Below are 10,270 nucleotides of genomic sequence, written 5' to 3'. Positions count from 1 at the left end.
GGTGCCGACCGGCCATGTCTCCCATTTCATTTCTGATTTTGTTAATTAGGATACTGTCCCTGTTCCCTCTAGTTAGTCTGGCTAAGGGTTTATCTATCTTGTTGATTTTCTAAAAGAACCAGCTCCTGGTTTGGTTGATTGATTGTATAGCTCTTTTAGTTTCCACTTGGTTGATTTCAGCCCTAAGTTTGATTGATTATGTCCTGCTGTCTACTCCTCATTGGTTAATTTGCTTCCTTTTGTTCTAGAGCTTCTAGGTGTGCAGTCAGGCCCTTAGTGTATGCTCTCTCTAGTTTCTTTTTGGAGGCACTCAGGGCTATGAGTTTTCCTCTTAGGACTGCTTTCATTGTGTCCCATAAGTTTGGGTATGTTGTGGCTTCATTTTCATGAAACTCTAAAAAGTGTTTAATTTCATTCTTCATTTCTTCCTTGACCAAGTTATCGTTGAATAGAGTGTTGTTCAGTTTCCATGTAAATGTTGGCTTTCTATTATTTATGTTGTTGTTGAAAATCTCTTATAGAATCTAGGAACATCAGCCCAGGGATGGCACCATCCACAATGGCCCCTTTTATCCTTCATTACTAATTGAGAAAATGCTGTACAGCTGGATCTCATTAAGGCCTTTCCTCCAGAAAACCAGCCAGTGAACCCCTCAAATACTAACAGAATTTAAAGACCTTGAAAGAGCAATTCTCCACTGCTATGGGAAAAAAAACCCAGGATAATCAAAACAAACAAACAAAAAATTCTTGAACTATTAAAGAAGTTTGGGAGGAGTCAACATCCCTGCCCTCAAAGTATACTGCAGAGCAATAGTTATAAATACTGAATGGTATTTTTTTTTTTGGTACAGAAATATTCACAATGATCAATGGAATATAACTGAAGACTCATAAATAAACCAATAAAACTATGAATACTTCAGTTTTGATAAAAAGCCAAAATCATACAATGTAAAAAAAAATGAAAAATGAAAAAAAAATGAAAGCACCTTCAAAAACTTGTGCTGGACTAACTGGATGTCTACATGTAGCAGAATGAAAATAGGACCATATTTATCATCCTGCCCGAAATACAAGTGAATCAATGACTTCCACATAAAACCAGATATAGTAAATCTCATAGAAGAGAGAGCAGGAAGTACCCTTGAATGCATTGGTTCAGCATTGGTTGTATCCTTCCCCCAGCCTTGAATAGGATAAATAGACCTTAAACATTTGCCCTAGTTGTACCTTAAGGACTCATTTGGATTCTTAAGGACTCAAGGATTCTGCCTTGCCTCACCTTCAATTTCCTATAGGAGTAGAGTGCCCGCTGAGCTTGCTTTGCAACATAATTCAGGTGAAACAAAGGATTGAATCTGTGGGCTCTCCCTATTTAAATTCAGTGCTGAATATTAAACTTTGTGCCTTGATGAAAAACTTTGTCTTGGCTTCATCCTTCTCTTGCACCCCGTTCCTTTTTCTTTTCCAGCCCCCTTTTCAGGTAGACACAGTTCATCCATGGCTTCTGGACAGCTATAATTGGTGTTACATTGGTACAGGAGACATTTTCCTGAACAGAACACCAATAATGGGACTTCATGAAACTGAAAAACTTCTGTAAGGCAAAGGATTCTGTCAATAGGACAAATTTTCAGACTACAGATTGAGAAAGAGTCTTCACCAACACTACATGTAAGAGGACTAATATTCAAAATTTATTATTAACTTATAAAAGTAGACACCAATATCCCAAATAACCCAGTTAAAACTGGGATACAGAATTAAACAGAGAATCCTCGACCGGGGTCTCTCCAGTGGTCGAGAAGCACCTAAAAATGTGCAAAGTTCTAAGTTATCAGGGAAATGCAAATTAAAACAACTCTGAGGTTTCATCTTCCACCCATCAAAATGGCTAAGGTGAAAATCTCAAGAGATATCATGTGCTAGTCAGGATTTGGTGCAAGCAGAACACTTCTTTATTGATGGAAGGAGGGCAAACTTGTACAACCACTATGGAGATCAATGTGGTGCTTTCTTAGAAAATGGGGAATAGTTCTCCCTCAAGACACAGCTAAGTCACTGATGAGTATATACCCCAAGGATACTCCAACATCCAACAAAGACACTTGCTCAACTATATTTATATCAGCTTCATTCATAATAGCCAGAAACTGGAAACAATCTAAATGTTCCTTTACTGATGAATGGATTAAGAAACTGTGATACATCTACACAATGGAATACTATTCAGCTATTAAAATCAAAGATGTCAGGAATTTTTTTTGTTTTGCAAATGGATGAAAGTTGATAATATAATCCTGAGTGACTTACCCTTGTCTGAAAAAGACATGCATGGTATGTACTCACTTATAAGTGATTATTAGCCATAAAATACCAGTACCATGCTACACTCCACAGACCCACAGAAGCTAAACAAGAGGGAAGACCCAAGCTAGGAAACTTGAATGTCACATAGAAGTGGTAATAAAATAGTCATATGAGGCAGATGGAGGAAGGGAACTTGGAGATTAGGAAGGGGAATTGTGGGTTTAAGATTTGGTGCGGGGAAGGACAGGAGAGATGGTCAAATGGTCACAAAGATGAATGGAAATCTGCAACTGAAGTGGGTGAGGCGGAGGGGGAATCTCCAGGAGGAGACAGAAACCTGACAAAAGGAAGGCACTCAAGAATCAATGAGGGTGAGCTTAGCTATGACTCAATACATTTGGGGATATGGAACCAGAAGAGGCTAACTCCTTTATCCAGAGAGGAATACAAGCAGAGTGAGAGATAAAAGTTCACTAAAAAATTCAAAGGGGAATGGGAGAAGGATTGTGTGGGAGTGACTTGGATGTAAAGTAAATAGGTAAAAGTAAATAAAAGACCAATATGTTCAAGGCAAATGTATTATCTGTTTTTCATTCCACCTCTGTCATTATAAGTTCAAAGCAATAGATATATGTCATAGCAAGGTTTTCACAAAGGAACAGGTCTTATATGTTATATCTCATTTTTAACATTTTGTAAATTTCTTTTTTTTACACGTGTGAGCTTCCCTCCTGCTTTTCTTTTTTTTTTTAATATTTTTTATTACATATTTTCCTGAATTACATTTCCAATGCTATCCCAAAAGCCCCCATACCCTCCCCCCCACTTCCCTACCCACCATTCCCATTTTTTTGGCCCTGGAGTTCCCCCGTACTGTGGCATATAAAGTTTGCGTGTCCAATGGGCCTCTCTTTACAGTGATGGCCGACTAGGCCATCTTTTGATTCATATGCAGCTAGAGTCAAGAGCTCTAAGGTACTGGTTAGTTCAGAATGTTGTTCTACCTATAGGGTTGCAGATCCCTTTAGCTCCTTGGGTACATTCTCTAGCTCCTCCATTGGGGGCCCTGTGATCCATCCAATAGCTGACTGTAAGCATCCACTTCTGTGTTTGCAAGGCCCCGGCAAGTCTCACAAGAGACAGCTATATCAGGGTCCTTTCAGCAAAATCTTGCTAGTGCATGCAATGGTGTCAGCGTTTGGAACCTGATTATGGGGTGGATCCCTGGATATGGCAGTCTCTAGATGGTCCATCCTTCTGTCACTATTCCAAACTTTGTCTCTGAAACTCCTTCCATGGGTGTTTTGTTCCCAATTCTAAGGAGGGGCATAGTGTCCACACTTCAGTCTTCATTCTTCTTGAGTTTCATGTGTTTAGCAAATTGTATCTTATATCTTGGGTATCCTAAGTTTTGGGCTAATATCCACTTATCAGTGAGTACATATTGTGTGAGTTCCTTTGTGATTGTGTTACCTCACTCAGGATGATGACCTCCAGGTCCATCCATTAGCCAAGGAATTTCATAAATTCATTCTTTTAATAGCTGAGTAGTACTCCATTGTGTAAATGTACCACATTTTCTGTATCCATTCCTCTGTTGAGGGGCATCTGGGTTCTTTCCAGCTTCTGGCTATTATAAATAAGGCTGCTATGAACATAGTAGAGCATGAGTTCTTCTTACCGGTTAGGACATCTTCTGGATATATGCCCAGGAAAGGTATTACTGGATCCTCCGGTAGTATTATGTCCAATTTTCTAAGGAACTGCCAGAATGATTTCCAGAGTGGTTGTACAAGCTTGCAATCCCACCAACAATGGAGAAGTTTTCCTCTTTCTCCATATCCGCGCCAGCATCTGCTGTCACCTGAATTTTTGATCTTAGCCATTCTGACTGGTGTGAGGTGGAATCTCAACGTTGTTTTGATTTACATTTCCTTGATGATTAAAGATGTTGAACATTTTTTCAGGTGCTTCTCTACCATTAGGTATTCCTCAGTTGAGAATTCTTTGTTCAGTTCTGAGCCCCATTTTTTAATGGGGTTATTTGATTTTCTGGAGTCCACCTTCTTGAGTTCCTTATATATATATTGGATATTAGTCCCCTGTCTGATTTAGGATAGGTAAAGATCCTTTCCCAATCTCTTGGTGGTCTTTTTGTCTTATTGACAGTGTCTTTTGCCTTGCAGAAGCTTTTCAGTTTCATGAGGTCCCATTTGTCAATTCTCGATCTTACAGCACAAGACATTGCTGTTCTATTCAGGAATTTTTCCCCCTGTGCCCATATCTTCAAGGCTTTTCTCCATTTTCTTCTCTATAAGTTTCAGTGTCTCTGGTTTTATGTGGAGCTCCTTGATCCACTTAGATTTGACCTTAGTACAAGGAGATAGGAATGAATCAATTCGCATTCTTCTACACGATAACAGCCATTTGTGCCAGCACCATTTGTTGAAAATGCTGTGTTTTTTCCACTGGATGGTTTTAGCTCCCTTGTCGAAGATCAAGTGACCACAAGTGTGTGGGTTCATTTCAGGGTCTTCAATTCTATTCCATTGGTCTACTTTTCTGTCGTTATACCAGTGCCATGCCGTTTTTATCACAACTGCTTTGTAGAAAAGCTGTAGGTCAGGCATGGTGATTCCACCAGAGGTTCTTTTATCTTTGAGAAGAGTTTTTACTATCCTAGGTTTTTTGTTATTCCAGATGAATTTGCAGATTGCACTTTCTAATTCGTTGAATAATTGAGTTGGAATTTTGATGGGGATTGCATTGAATCTGTAGATTGCTTTTGACAAGATAGCCATTTTTACAATGTTGATCCTGCCAATCCATGAGCATGGGAGATCTTTCCATCTTCTGAGATCTTCTTTAATTTCTTTCTTCAGAGACTTGAAGTTCTTGTCATAGAGATCTTTCACTTCCTTAGTTAGAGTCATGCCAAGATATTTTATATTATTTGTGACTATTGAGAAGGGTGTTGTTTCCCTAATTTCTTTCTCAGCCTGTTTATTCTTTGTGTAGAGAAAGGCCATTGACTTGTTTGAGTTAATTTTATATCCAGCTACTTCATTGAAGCTGTTTATCAGGTTTAGAAGTTCTCTGGTGGAATTTTTAGGGTCACTTATATATACTATCATATCATCTGCAAAAAGTGATGTTTTGACTTCCTCTTTTCCAATTTGTATCCCCTTGATCTCCTTTTGTTGTCAAATTGCTCTGGCTAGGACTTCAAGTACTGTGTTGAAGAGGTAGGGAGAAAGAGGGCAGCCTTGTCTATCCCCTGATTTTAGTGGGATTCCTTCCAGCTTCTCACCATTTTCTTTGATTTTGGCTACTGGTTTGCTGTAGATTGCTTTTATCATGTTTAAGTATAGGCCTTGAATTCCTGCTCTTTCCAAGACTTTATCATGAATGGGTGTTAGATTTTGTCAAATGTATTCTCTGCATCTAATGAGATGATCATGTGGTTTCTGTCTTTGAGTTTGTTTATATCATTGATTACATTGATGGATTTCTGTATATTAAACCATCCCTGCATCCCTGGAATAAAACCTACTTGGTCAGGATGGATGACTGCTTTAATGTGTTCTTGGATTCGGTTAGCGAGAATTTTATTGAGGATTTTTGCATCGATATTCATAAGGGAAATTGGTCTGAGGTTCTCTATCTTTGTTGGATCTTAGTTATCAGAGTAATTGTGGCTTCATAGAATGAATTGGGTAGAGTACCTTCTATTTCTCTTTTGTGGAATAGTTTGTGCAGAACTGGAATTAGATCTTCTTTGAAGGTCTGATAGAACTCTGCACTAAACGATCAGGCTCTGGGCTTTTTTTGGTTGGGAGGCCATTAATGACTGCTTCTATTTCTTTAGGGGATATGTGACTGTTTAGTTCGTTAACTTGATCCAGGTTTAACTTTGGTACCTGGTATCTGTCTAGAATTTTGTCCATTTCATCCAGGTTTTACAGTTTTGTTGAGTATTTCCTTTTGTAGAAGGATCAGATGGTGTTTTGAATTTCTTCAGGCTTTGTTGTTATGTCTCCCTTTTCATTTCTGATTTTGTTAATTAGAATGCTGTCCCTGTGCCCTCTAGTGAGTCTGGCTGGGGTTTTATCTATCTTGTTGATTTTCTCAAAGAACCAGCTCCTCGTTTGGTTGATTCTTTGAATAGTTCTTCTTGTTTCCACTTGGTTGATTTTGCCCCTGAGTTTGATTATTTACTGCCATCTACTCCCCTTGGGTGAATTTGCTTCCTTTTGTTCTAGAGTTTTTAGGTGTGTTGTCAAGCTGCTAGTGTGTGCTATCTCTAGTTTCTTTTTGGAGGCACTCAGAGCTATGAGTTTTCCTCTTAGAAATGCTTTCATTGTGTCCCATGTTGTGGCTTCATTTTCATTAAACTCCAAAAAGTCCTTAATTTCTATCTTTATTCCTTCCTTGACCAAGGTATCATTGAGAAGAGTGTTGTTCATTTTCCACGTGAATGTTGGCTTTTCATTATTTATGTTGTTATTGTTGATCAGCCTTAGTCCATGGTGATCTGATAGGATGCATGGGATGATTTCAATATTTTTGTATCTGTTGAGGCCTGTTTTGTGACCAATTATATGGTCAATTTTGCAGAAGGTACCATGAGGTGCTGACAAGAAGGTATATCCTTTTGTTTTAGGATAAAATGTTCTGTAGATATCTGCTAAGTCCATTTGTTTCATCACTTCTGTTAGTTTCACTGTGTCCCTGTTTAGTTTCTGTTTCCATGATCTGTCCATTGATGAAAGTGGTGTGTTGAAGTCTCCCACTATTATTGTGCGAGGTGTAATATGTGCTTTGAGCTTTACTAAAGTATTTTTAATGAATGTGGCTCCCCTTGCATCGGGACCATAGATATTCAGAATTGAGAGTTCCTCTTGGAGGACTTTAACTTTGATGAGTATGAAGTATGAGTATGTCTTTTTTGATAACTTTGGGTTGGAAGTCGATTTTATTCGACATTAGAATGGCTACTCCAGCTTGTTTCTTCAGACTATTTGCTTGGAAAATTGTTTTCCAGCCTTTCACTCTTGGGTATTGTCTGTCTTTTTCCCTGAGATGGGTTTCCTGTAAGCAGCAGAATGTTGGGTCCTCTTTGTGTAGCCAGTCTGTTAGTCTATGTCTTTTTATTGGAGAATTGAGTCCATTGATATTAAGAGATATTAAGGAAAAGTAATTGTTGCTTCCTATTATTTTTGTGTTTAGAGTTGGCATTCTGTTCTACTGGTTGTCTTCTTTTTGGTTCGTTGAGGGATTACTTTCTTGCTTTTTCTAGGGCGTGGTTCCCGTCCTTGTATTGGTTTTTTCTGATACTATCCTTTGAAGGGCTGGATTCGTGGAAAGATGATGTGTGAATTTGGTTTTTTTGTGGAAAACTTTGGTTTCTCCATCCATGGTAATTGAGAGCTTGGCTGGGTAGAGTAGCCTGGGCTGGCATTGTTGTTCTCTTAGGGTCTGTATAACATCTGTCCAGGATCTTCTGGCTTTCACAGTCTCTGGTGAAAAATCTGATGTAATTCTGATAAGCCTGCCTTTATATGTTACTTGATCTTTTTTCCTTACTGCTTTTAATAGTCTATCTTTATTTAGTACATTTGTTGTTCTGATTATTATGTGTCGGGAGGAATTTCTTTTCTTGTCCAGTCTATTTGGAGTTCTGTAGGCTTCTTGTATGTTCATGGGCATCTCTTTCTTTAGGTTTGGGAAGATTTCTTCTATAATTTTGTTGAAGATATTCACTGACCCTTTAAGTGGAAAATCTTCATTCTCATGTACTCCTAATATCCGTAGGTTTGGTCTTCTCATTGTGTCCTGGATTTCCTGGATGTTTTCAGTTAGCATCCTTTTGCATTTTGCATTTTCTTTGATTGTTGTGCCGATGTTCTCTATGGAATCTTCTGCACCTGAGATTCTCTCTTCCATCTCTTGTATTCTGTTGTTGATGCTCGCATCTATGGTTCCAGATTTCTTTCCTAGGGTTTCTATTTCCAGTGTTGCTTCACATTGGGTTTTCTTTATTGTGTCTACTTCCCTTTTTAGGTCTAGTATGGTTTTGTTCATTTCCATCCCTTGTTTGGATGTGTTTTCCTGTTTTTCTTTAAGGACTTCTACCTGTTTGGTTGTGTTTTCCTGTTTTTCTTTAAGGACATGTAACTCTTAAGCAGTGTTCTCCTGTATTTTTTTTAAGTTAATTATTAAATTCCTTCTTGATGTCCTCTACCATCATCATGAGATATGCTTTTAAATCTGGGTCTAGATTTTTGGTTGTGTTGGGGTGCCCAGGACTAGGTGGGGTGGGAGTGCTGCGTTCTGATGATGGTGAGTGGTCTTGATTTCTGTTAGTAGGGTTCTTACATTTGCCTTTTGCCATCTGGTAATCTCTGAAGCTAGCTGTTATAGTTGTCTCTGGTTAGAGCTTGTTCCTCAGGTGACTCTGTTAGCCTCTATCAGCAGACGTTGGAGGCTAGCTCTTGCCTTAGTTTCAGTGTTCAGAGTATTCTCTGCAGGCAAGTTCTCTTCTTGCAGGGAAGGTGCCCAGATATCTGGTGTTTGAACCTGCCTCCTGGCAGAAGTTGTGTTCCACTTACCAGAAGTCTTAGGATCCCGTGGGGAATCCTGTGTGGGTCCTTGTGGGTGTCCGGAGACTCTGCTGGCAAGGCACCCCGTTCTCGAGTGGACCAGAAGGGACTTGTGCCCCAGCTCAGGCTGCGTTGTCTGCTTCCCTAGTTAATGCAGTCTCAGGTCCCGCACAATTGGATTGGAGCAGACTCTGTGTTCCACTCACCAGAGGTCTTAGGATCCCGTGGGGAATCCTGTGTGGGTCCTTGCGGATGTCCAGAGACTCTGCTGGCAAGGCACCTCGGTGCTCGAGTGGACCGGAAGGGACTTGTGCCAACATTTTGTAAATTTCAATTAGCTATTTTTCCCATTTGTGACATCATTTATTTTCTCAACCTACCTTTGAGTGAATCTATTCCCAGACTAGAAATTTGTTCCAAGCCTATTTTTCTTCCTGTGAGGAGCTGCCCTTGCAGTCGCCATTACAAGATGGTGCTGACATCCGGTGTTCTAACTGGTAAACAAGTAGTCTGCGCATGTGCTGGTGTATTTTTCCATTCCTTGTGCCCTGCCTGTCCCATGGCGTCATCTGGGCTGATGGCAAGCAGCCAGTCAGGGCGAGACACTTCTCCAACCGCTCTTCACGGTCTATTTAAGGACCAAGTTTCCTGTGTTCTGGGTCTTCTCCCCAGAAGCTGATCATCTGTCTCTCGAGAAGCATTAAAGCTTTTCTGCAGAAGGATACGAGTGTCCTGTGTGTGTGTCCTCGCCGGCAAGACTCAGAGACACAGGGACATCTTCCTAGTACAATTCATGTGCTTCTGATACATTAAGGTTTGCAGAACTCTTTTGCAGATTTCTTATTCTACAGGGGGCCTAAGATTACTTAAATCAATTCAGGAATTTTATAAAATCATTACCTGGAATTATGGAATAATCTATTTGTCTAAATAGCACCATTACATAAAGTACATCTTCATACTGACTCTGAAAAAAATCTGCCCATTAGAGTAGGTGAGTGCCCAAGAAACTATAGGCAGAGAGGTTTTCTCTATGCCATGCCTGATAGATGATAAATACATCATGGAAAGGCCTATCAGCAGGAAGCCATCCTTGGAGGAAATCCATGTGGTCTTTTCCTTTTCAGAGCACACCCATCACATCTAGGCAAAATGATGGGACATCTCCAGGAAGTTCACTGGCTTGCCACAGAGTTTCCTTCCACCCACCACATCTTGTTGGAAGTGGGATAAGCATAGACTTAGGGGAAGGTTGCAGGCATTTTTTACTATGAATTCCATTCCCCACCACCACCAAATTCCACACATACCTATACACCTCCACCCACATATATGCATGATTGTACATATTACTA

This window comes from Mus caroli, unplaced genomic scaffold, assembly GCF_978045245.1.
Source record: "Mus caroli unplaced genomic scaffold, Mus_caroli_1 scaffold_20, whole genome shotgun sequence".
Classification (NCBI taxonomy): domain Eukaryota; kingdom Metazoa; phylum Chordata; class Mammalia; order Rodentia; family Muridae; genus Mus; species Mus caroli.
This window is presented reverse-complemented; position numbering follows the sequence as displayed.